This window comes from Macadamia integrifolia, chromosome 10, assembly GCF_013358625.1.
Source record: "Macadamia integrifolia cultivar HAES 741 chromosome 10, SCU_Mint_v3, whole genome shotgun sequence".
Taxonomy (NCBI): Eukaryota; Viridiplantae; Streptophyta; class Magnoliopsida; order Proteales; family Proteaceae; genus Macadamia; species Macadamia integrifolia.
This window is the reverse complement of record NC_056566.1, coordinates 9620276-9630206: the sequence shown is the minus strand read 5'-3', so window position 1 is coordinate 9630206 and position 9931 is coordinate 9620276. Positions and strand designations below refer to the sequence as shown.

Sequence of the window (9931 nt, the reverse complement as noted above, 5' to 3'; positions counted from 1 at the left end):
TGAATAGTAATAATAAGGGTAATTTACAGTGCCATCCTCTGGAGAATACCTCAATTATAAGACCACCCCATCTGTTTCACCAAATTAGACTCCGACCCCCTACCATCAGTTACTGTTAAGGAATATACCTCATATGCTGATGTCAGCTATTATATTTTATTTTAAATACCAAAATGCCCCTACTAAATGTGAAGTACCTAAAATGCCCATGTAATAAGTTTCATACCCAAATAGATTTGGATCGTTCAGAGATCACGGCGATAGCGGCATCGACGACCAGCAGGAACTCACAACAACCAACAACAACTCTCTACCATTAGAGCCAATGACTTTCTCGGCACCCATGGCTTCCTATCTCATCGACGCCACTCGAGAGCTGTCGTGCCAAGACAGTCGAGCAGCGACGTAGCTCAAGCTCATTTCAATGGTTATAATCTTCCTCACCATCATCATCGGCATCTCTTCACCGGTCCTACATGCTCGTCTCTTTCAAGGCAAACCCATCTACGAGAAGCACTTTTAGTAAAACAAGATTTGGGATTCACTATTCTACTGTGTAGCCCTCGCTCTTGAACGCGGACCACCCCATCAAGTACATCCAATGCGACGTTTCCATTGCCGCTGCTGCTGCCGATCCTTTTGATACCATAACTAATGTATTAAATAGTGGCATTTGGAGATAAATGATCTAATCTCTCTCTCTCTTTAAACCATGTTTGAAAGAGGAAGTATTAAAGGTGGTAGTCTTGCTGTGCTCAATCTTGAAGTTGGGTTTGTTGGCTTCCTTTTCTATAATTCGTCTCTGGTTATGACAACGGTCATGTTTCGTTGAACATTGCCTATAGTACAGAGTTTTGGAAGTTGAAGACTAGGAGCCTGTTTGGTATAGTTCATAAAAAAACGTTTCTAGCGTTTTTTCGTGTTAATAGAACAAAAAAACGTTGAAAATTGTTTGGTATGTTTAGGCTCCATTTCAGTTTTTTCGAAACTATCAGTGTGGTAAGAAACGAAAATGGCCCGATTTGACGAAACGCTCGAGGCTGTTCCGTCGGCCACGTCTCGTTCCAAAAAAATATAGGGAGAAACTTTCGTTCCCGATTGTCCGCGATAGAGAGAGGAGAGCAAAGAGGAAAGAAGAGAGAGCTCAGCTAAAACTGTGTACGAGAAATCTTCACCTCAGGTCTGTGCTTCGCCTCTCCTCCTTCTTCTCCTTCTTCTTCTTCTATTCAACCTCTTCTTCTTCTTCATCTATTGTAACCACAGAGAGGGTTTGTGTGAAATTTAGGGGTTTTTTTCTCCTTTTTCTTCTTCATTTTTTCTTTTCTACCAGAGACAGAGATCGATTAGCTTAACAAAGTTCTAGTTTCGAATATAGTTTGGAACTCGCACAGAGAGATGAGAGAAGAAGAAACAGGAGCTCGCCCCCTTGTGAAATCTCCTCTGCAGGTAACTTCGATTTCGGCTCTTCTTCTCCTTCTTCTTTTTCATCTCTTTTAACCTCTTTCTTCTTGTATTCTAACCTCTTCTCCTTCTTCTTCATCTATTGTAATCACAGAGCAGGTATTGGGACAAATTTTAGGGTTTTTCTAGACCACCTATACAGAGAGGTAACGTCTTCTTCTTCTCTTCTATTTCGTCTTCTTCTCTTCTATTTCTTCTTCTTCTCCTTTGCTTCCTGAATCCATACACCTCTTGTGGTACCTAGTTTCATCTATCACAGTGTTGTTGTAAGTTTGTTAAATTTCAATTCTTCCAATTTTCATTTCAGCTTGTACAGAATCTTCACCAACTGAAATGTGCATTCTTGTTTTTATGTTTACTCTGGAAGTTGTGTATTGAAGACTTGATTAATTAATCTGTAAATAAACCTTGACTGCCACTTCCGAAGGTAACGTTATAGGAATCATAGCATTGTATTGGCGCCATAGATGGTACTCATATCCATGCGGTAGTTCCAAGAGAGGATCAAATTCGATATAGGAATCGGAAGGGGATCACAACTCAAAATGTGATGTGTGCATGTTCATTTGACATGCTATTCACATATGTGTATGCGGGATGGGAAGGTAGTGCAAATGACTGTCGAGTACTTGAACAGGCAAGAAGTGATCCTCGATTGAGTTTTCCACATCCACCTCCAGGTATTAACTTTATACTATTATATTAGATTTTCATTTGAGTGTATATGTAATAATATATATTATTTTTTGTCTGTAGGAAAGTATTATGTTGTCGACTCTGGGTATGCTAGCCAATCTGGATTTTTGACACCATTTAGGGGTGAGAGATACCATCTACCGGACTATAAAGGGCGTAGAAGATCCCCAAGAACAACGAAAGAGTTGTTCAATTATAGGCATTCATCACTTCGGAATGTCATTGAACGCACATTTGGGGTATTGAAGAACAAATTTAAAATTTTAAGGCTAATGCATCAGTTCCCAGTGGAAGCTCAGGCATCAATCGTACTGGCATGTTGTGGGCTACACAATTATATTCGAGAAGAGCATATTGCTGATGCAGAATTCGTGGGGATGAGCGATGATTTAAAAGTTGCAGAAGATGACTTGAACCCGCCATATGAAGATTTCGTTGATCATTCTACAATACAATCAAGTCAACGAAATCGGGCAAAAGAGATGAATGCCACTAGGCTAAGAATTACAAATGCAATGGCTAGGCAGCAAATGATGCCAGAACTAGTTGAAAACTAAAACCGATAACTATTTTGCCAAAACTGAAAACCTAAATTGATGTTTCAACACACGTAGTACTTGTTTTATGATACATTTATATATATGGGACAAGTTGATATATTATTATGAATGTCATATATTTGGATGCTATATTAATTTTTTTTATATTTAAATTTCTGTTACAGATGACTTCTTCTATGCCCCCACTCATGATAGCAACTTGTGAAATTTGTGGGAAGAGTTGTGGTAAATATACAACCAAGTCGGGTAAAAATATTGGAAGAGAATTTTTCAAGTGTGAAGATTCATGTAATTTTTTCATGTGGGTGGATTAACTACATCTATGTAGATGTGGTAAAGGCCAATGCAAAGTACGAACTGCGACGAAAGGTCCAAACAAGGGACAGTATTTTATATGTTGCCCAAATTCAACTGGGGTAATTTATTTCTACGATTGACCTATACCTATAGATAATTTATGATTTTTGTTTCATTCGATGTTAAATTTCAACGACCCTAATCACATCTACTATTATTTGATATAAGCTGATAACCGTGGATGTGGTATGTTTGTATGGTTGAAAGATGAAACACATATCTCTACCATACAACATATATTATGTTTAGAAAGCTCAAGCTCAACATCAACATCATCCAGACCACCTTCCATTTCGAACGAGTACATGAAAGGATATCTGGAAGGGACACTTAAAGGATTAGAGGACCAAACAAATAAGATGAAAGACATCCTCCATACATTCAAGTCTTTAGACTTGGGAAAAAAGTGAAAATTTGGGAAATTATGTAATAATTAACTTGGACAAGGCATTGTTAATTCTGTATTTTATTCATCATTTGGAAACCATGTTTTTTTTAGTTGGTGTGTAATATTTTATTGTCCCAAAAGAATTTATATGCTTATAGTATTTTAGTGTTATTGTTGTAATTATTGACTTAAAAGAAAAGAAAAGAGAAAAAAAAAACCCGTTTCTAAAACAAGCATTACCAAACGGCAGAACTGTCGTTTCTTGGTTCTGAAACTGTTCTAGAAACAGATTCACCAAACAACCCAAAATCATTTAAAAAGGACATTTTGACACAGAAACTGAAATTTCCGTTTCTGACACGAAACGGAGTTTCTGGAATAGAAACAATACCAAACAGAGCCTAGGACCAAAATCATGACATATGTTAAGTGTATCCAGATTCCAGACTCCAGAGAGTTCAATGGCAGAGAGTCGTGACGCATTTGGCTCTCTACTTCATTGTGGTTTGGAAATTAGGAGGGAGAGAGAAATTAGATTGAAATGAATTTTAGTGAAAATGGTATAATGGTCATTTTACCTCTTCACTTAACAGTGACTAATGGTAGGGGGTCTGAGTCTAATTTGGTAAAACAAAAAAGGTGTTCTTAAATAGTGGTATTCTCTAGAGGGTAACATTATAAATTACCTTAATAATAATAAAAAATAGAACTTTGTACGGTTTCATCAACAGAGAAACCATCTATACAAGTAAACCTTTATATATATATATATATATATATATAGTCAATCCCAAAACCTAAAAAACAGGGAAAAGAGAAAAACTGAACTTTGTACTTTGGTTCAAAAGACAACTAAAACCAATAAAGTAACACACTTTTGGAATTTTCTAACTTTTTTGGGCTTTCTTAATATAATATACATTATATATATCTTAGTGTAACTCAGCCACATGCAACTCGCCTCTCATAACTCCTGCCGTCCTTTCTTTCTCAATTTTCAGTTTTAATAATTGAATTAAGTTAAATGTAGCAAAACGAGGAGAGACCATCTCAACTCAAAATTTGACTTTAACTTGGATTTTAACCAAAAATTTGGGTTTCAGCAACCAGGGATTTGAAATTGCTAAACCTTATCAGGAATACTGAAGATTCAGAGAAAGAAAATAGGAGTTGTATACATATTTATAACAAAAACATATGCTATGTAGGTAACAATGGCTGCAGCCATGGCCTGGCTGCCCGTAGCTAGGGGTGTCAGCTGGTTGGGTCGGGTCAATTTCGGTTGGGGCTTAATCGTACCTGACCACTTGGAAGCCTTGCATAGTAAATGCCCATTTAGGTAAATGAGCTCAGCTTTGAGGGGCATAGTACAATTTATAATCGGGTCGGTCGATCTCGGACTTTAATTGGGCTTTCTTAAATGGGTCTTAACCGGCCTTAACCGGCCTATGGACATATTTAAGTATAAACGAGCTCTAAACGCGATTTAAATGTGCCTACCCGAAATTCTTTTCCTAAGTGGTTGAATGCCTAAAAATATGTGAAGTATATCTTTAATAAAAAAGAGAAATGATATGAGATATGGTTGTTCTTACAAAGAAAAAGAAGAGATTAGGGCCTTTACAACTTACAAAATAAAGCTTAATTAAATCAAATCCTATTACAATGTAAAGGGTAAAAAAGCTTAATTTATTTCTTCCTAATAGTGACAAAATAGGAATTTTATCCAGTATTAAAGGGGTTGGGCTAGGTCGGGCTGCAATGAGTCGGTTCAAGCCAGACATATAAACATGTCGGTTCGGTCGGTCGCCCAATGGCCTAGCTACTTGCACCATGAACACCCGTTTAATAAACGTGTTGAGCCCGACACATTTATTAAATTGGCCGGTGTCCAGGTCGGGCCGTAAATGTGTCGAGCTCGATCGGGCCTACCGGTGCGGCCTTAGAATTGACACCCCTAACCTCACGACCTTTTTTTTTTTTTTTTTTTAAATCAGAATCTTAGAGCACAACAGATAATTATAATTAGGGTAATTTACAACGCCACCCCTTGGAGAATGCCAATATTAAAGGAACACCCCCTCTCTTTCACCAAATTAGACTCGGACCCCCTGCCGTCAGTCACTGTTGAAACAAGAGATAAAATGACCGTTATACCCTTCTCACCAAAACACATTTTAACCCAATTCTTTTATTTTTGTTTCTCTCTTTCAGAGCGTAGGTAAACCTGCCGATGGCGGTGGTGCCAAAGTTGGTGGTGGTGGTGAAGGGGGAGCCTTTGAGCTGTCCTATGATGATGGGGATGGTTCAGGCCTTCATCTGCTCCCTTGGCTTTCTCCCGTTGCACTGATTGCACAACAGTAAGCGATGCCCTCCACATTCGTTGCAAACACCGGTCTCCGACACCAGGAAACCTTCGATGAACCTCTTCAGCTCTTCGGTCTCGTGAAGTTGTTGGATCTCTTCTGCTCTGCCTACGTACCTACCACTGATAAAAACTCTAGGTAGCATCAGCTCCTTACTACCTAAGATCGCATTTAGTTCTTCCAATAACCCAGCATCCATTGATAGATCCCTCTCATCTATGAAGACTTTGAACCCTTTTAGGATCGATCGAACAGTTCTACAGTTCTCTAAGGTCTTGCGGACCATGCTAAGGCTGGTGTAGTAGAAGACGATGCGTTTCTCAGCTCCTGGGAGAGAGATTGAGATTGGCGGCTTCCAAGGATCTGGTGGAGGCGGTGGCGATGGGGAAGGCAAAAGATTGGTCTTTAATGGAGGGAGTGATGCGGGGTAAGACAAGGTTACGGTGTACTACGTTGGCGTACTTGAAAGAAAGAACAGTTTTGGATGCAAAACCCATGGATCATCTTCAATTGTACTTGAGAGCTGGTTGAAATGCTCTCGCTTGGATACCATTCTGTGGATTCTCAAACTCAGCTTCGTTCCTTCCGTTTCTTTTTCTATTGCAGATCGTCTCTTCTTTTGGGTTACTTTTTATTCCCCTCTGTAGGTGTAAAGAAGTTCTGTTTTTTTAATCAAACTCGGGCGTTCTTCGGCTTTTGTTTCCAAACAGCTTTTGTCTATCAATTATTTTGATCGGTTTCTTTCAAAATGAACCATTGATGTAAGGACGACTCTGATGATTTTTCAAGAAAAAAATGTTTTTTTTTTTTTTAGGTTAATTGATTTTATTTGTTGATGAGAGAGTGGGAATCATGGGCGATAGATGCAGGGTACCTACGTTATCAGAGTTTCGTGTGGAAGAATATAATTTTGAATACATTGGAGTGGATTTGGACTTGGTGATCTTCTCCATAGTGGCCACATTAGGGGTGGAGAACATAAGAGAAAAAAGAAAAGACTCTCAATGAAAGATAGAAATCAAAAGCGAAACAGATAGGGAGAGGTAAATGGAGCTCTGCTTCCAATTTTTCTTCTTGCTTTAGGAGGCCTGGGAAGGTGGGGTTTGCTTAAAGTGGATGTTTTGCTAGGATGGGCGCAGTGGAGCTACGATCTACAAAAGGTAGGATGTTGCAGGTTTTGAAAGGTGAGGGTTTGGCTTTTTCTGTGAGGTCGTGCGGGTCGCCGGTCGTCGCCGCTTCTCTCAATGATCCCAGTGGAATGGGGAAAGAAATAGTAAATTATTATAAGGGTACTTTAGGTACTTCATATTTAATTAAGGGTATTTTTGTATTTTAAATAAAATATTATTGCTGATATCAGCATATATGGTATATTCTTTAACAGTGACTGACGGCAAGGGGTCCGAGTTTAATTTGGTGAAAGAGAGGGGGTGTCCCTCTAATATTGGCATTCTCTAGGGGATGGCGTTAGAGCACAACAGATAATTATAATTATAATAATAATTGAAAAAAAAACCCTTAATGATTTCCATGAGTAGGCTCTAATACCATTGATAGAATATAAATGCGGAAACGATTTATGGAGATCGATGAGCATGTACGATAAACACTACAAAGACATGTTTTAGGCATACCTGAATCTATGGCTGAAGAATAACAACTCCTCAAAGTCTTCTCGTATGCTCCTTGTACAACACGATCAATGTTGGTCTGGTCTACCCTCTTTCCCTTTAGTTTTAGGTCATTAGCCTCATTTAATGGGTCAGTGATAACTATACATATGGGTGAGGGTAGGGACTAACCCTGCACGGAAATTAGGGGTTTCTCCCCATTAAGGAAAACATATATTAAATCTACACATAGTAATATATATTTCATACCATTAAAGTGTGCTAATAAAATCCAATATCTCCATAGAGATCACTTACCATTATTGGATTCTTTCTGCTTACTCCATCTGTAGTCAATACCACTAAACTGATTTTTGGAAACAAACATTGGATTATGCTAGCCCATCTAATTGGAAATCTTACAAATCTTTCTTAAACCTTTATAAAATTGCAGAGGTATAATTTTGAGTCATTAATCCAACTTGGATTTGCGAAAGGGGGGATACATAAGGGTGTAGCTGCAAAATTATCCTCTACAGTGAGTGCGGCTGGGTAGTGAGCATCGGATGGCCGAGAGGACCTCGAGGCGCATGCCCGGATGGTCTCGACCATCTGATGCTCACTACATGGCCGCACTCACTGCAGAATATAATCACTCGGGTGTAGCTTGGTGGTAGGCATTTTTTCATTTTGCTCTGTGTAAAAGGGGAAGAAGGTATCTTTGGTTTATCTTGGATTTGGCAGTAATATGTACCATCAGCCATTACATTTTTTTAAGGGTAAGATATTTGTGTTTAGTGTCAATGGTCAATTTATATGAACAAAACTAGAAGCAATGGTTTTTGGAATAAAGAAACATGATGAAAATGTTCTCTATGAGCTGATAAAGGGTACCCGAAAAGAAACTTCACAAACTGTTCAGATTTGCAATAGATTTATAGCCATCATGTCTCACATCCTTATGAAGGCTTTAATTTTCTCAATTGATGATTCTCTCTCGCTGCATGTTGTCTTTGATCCTCCTAAAACCATATAAGCTTTCTTTGTTCGGCCTTTCCCATGCCCTGTAGTAGTACATGATAACAAAAAATTAATTTTTAGGGATCAATTTACACTTTTGTAGCATAATCTGATTAAGCATAGTTTAGTTATGTTAAGAACTTAATTAACCAGCATAACTATAGGTAAAAAAAATTATAAAGAGATAAAAGTTTAAAAAAAAAAAAATACTAAGGGAACATGGAAGTGTTATATTTGTGCCTCAAAATATTTGAGTCCCCAGTATGACAATTTCATTCAATAATGATGATGATGATGATGATGATGATGATGATGATGCTGATGATGATGAAGACGAAGAAGAAGAAGAAGAAGAAGAAGAAGAAGAACAACAACAACAACAGAACGACGATAACAACGGCAACAACATCATCATAATGTCATCAATGGAACTCTAAATAAAGTATAGATATTTGCAAAATTAGTTGGTTTTTTATTTCCTGCCTGAGACTCTGAATACCGTTGTATAATTTATAGCTTTGTAAATAGCCATCATTTTTGTTGTCTGAGTTAAACTCTCTTATTATTGGACGGTGCAGAGATTCCATGTGTGAATGCAGTATTTCTTGGACCAAAACCATGTAAGAATTCTATTACATTATGTCTTATCTTAATCTTCAATATTACCCATATCTATTTATAGATTATAGGAGAATTTACTATCACTCCCCTACGCTTGGCCTATATTTACTAAAATTTTCCTACCTTTTACTTTTTTGCTGATACTTCTCTGCTTTTTTATTTTACATCTCTTGTTCCCTTTCTCTTTTTAAATACCCAGATTACCCTTCATTTTCACTTGTAACCTGTTACATTTTTTTCAAATTGATTGGTTTAAAATGTGGTTTGAATCAAACCACTTACAAGTTTTGTCTCATCCAGTCATCAAGGATATTGATATAGCTGATGTGTCCTTAAAGATATTTTTATTTATTAATATTATTTTTTTATTTTTTCTCATCCAATCATTAGGGATGTTGTTTATTTATTATTATTATTATTTTATTTTATTTCATTTTATTTTATTTTTTGTTATCTCATCCATCATCACATATTTAGCAATCTATTTTTTATCGGTATTAGATTGGTATCGGTCTCAGCCAAAAAATTAAAAAACGTGTGATACTCTATTGGAACATATGATACCGATATAGATATAGATCGGATACAAAATTATTCTGTTTTGACTTTACAATATCCTCAATGATTGGATGATATAAAACTTGTTAGTGGTTTGGTTCAAGCCATGTTTTGAACCAATTAATTTGAAAAAAGCCTGATAAGTTACAAGTGAAAATGAAGAGTAATATTGGTATTTAAAAAGAGTAGGGGAGAAAGATATGTAAAAAGAAAAAAATAGGGGAGTAACAGTAAAAAAGTAAAAGGTATGGGAGTTTTAGTAAATATAGGCCAAGTGTAGGGGAGTGATAATAA

The 9931-nt window shown here is 37.2% G+C and overlaps 1 long non-coding RNA gene across 1 annotated transcript; it reads left to right on the top strand.

Moving 5' to 3' along the window:
• The first annotated feature begins 1402 nt into the window (after window positions 1-1402).
• Window positions 1403-2949, top strand: LOC122090967. Its single transcript, XR_006143778.1, has 3 exons — window positions 1403-1446; window positions 1556-1607; window positions 2882-2949. It is a non-coding gene; the product is annotated as an uncharacterized LOC122090967 (long non-coding RNA).
• The last annotated feature ends 6982 nt before the right edge of the window (window positions 2950-9931 follow it).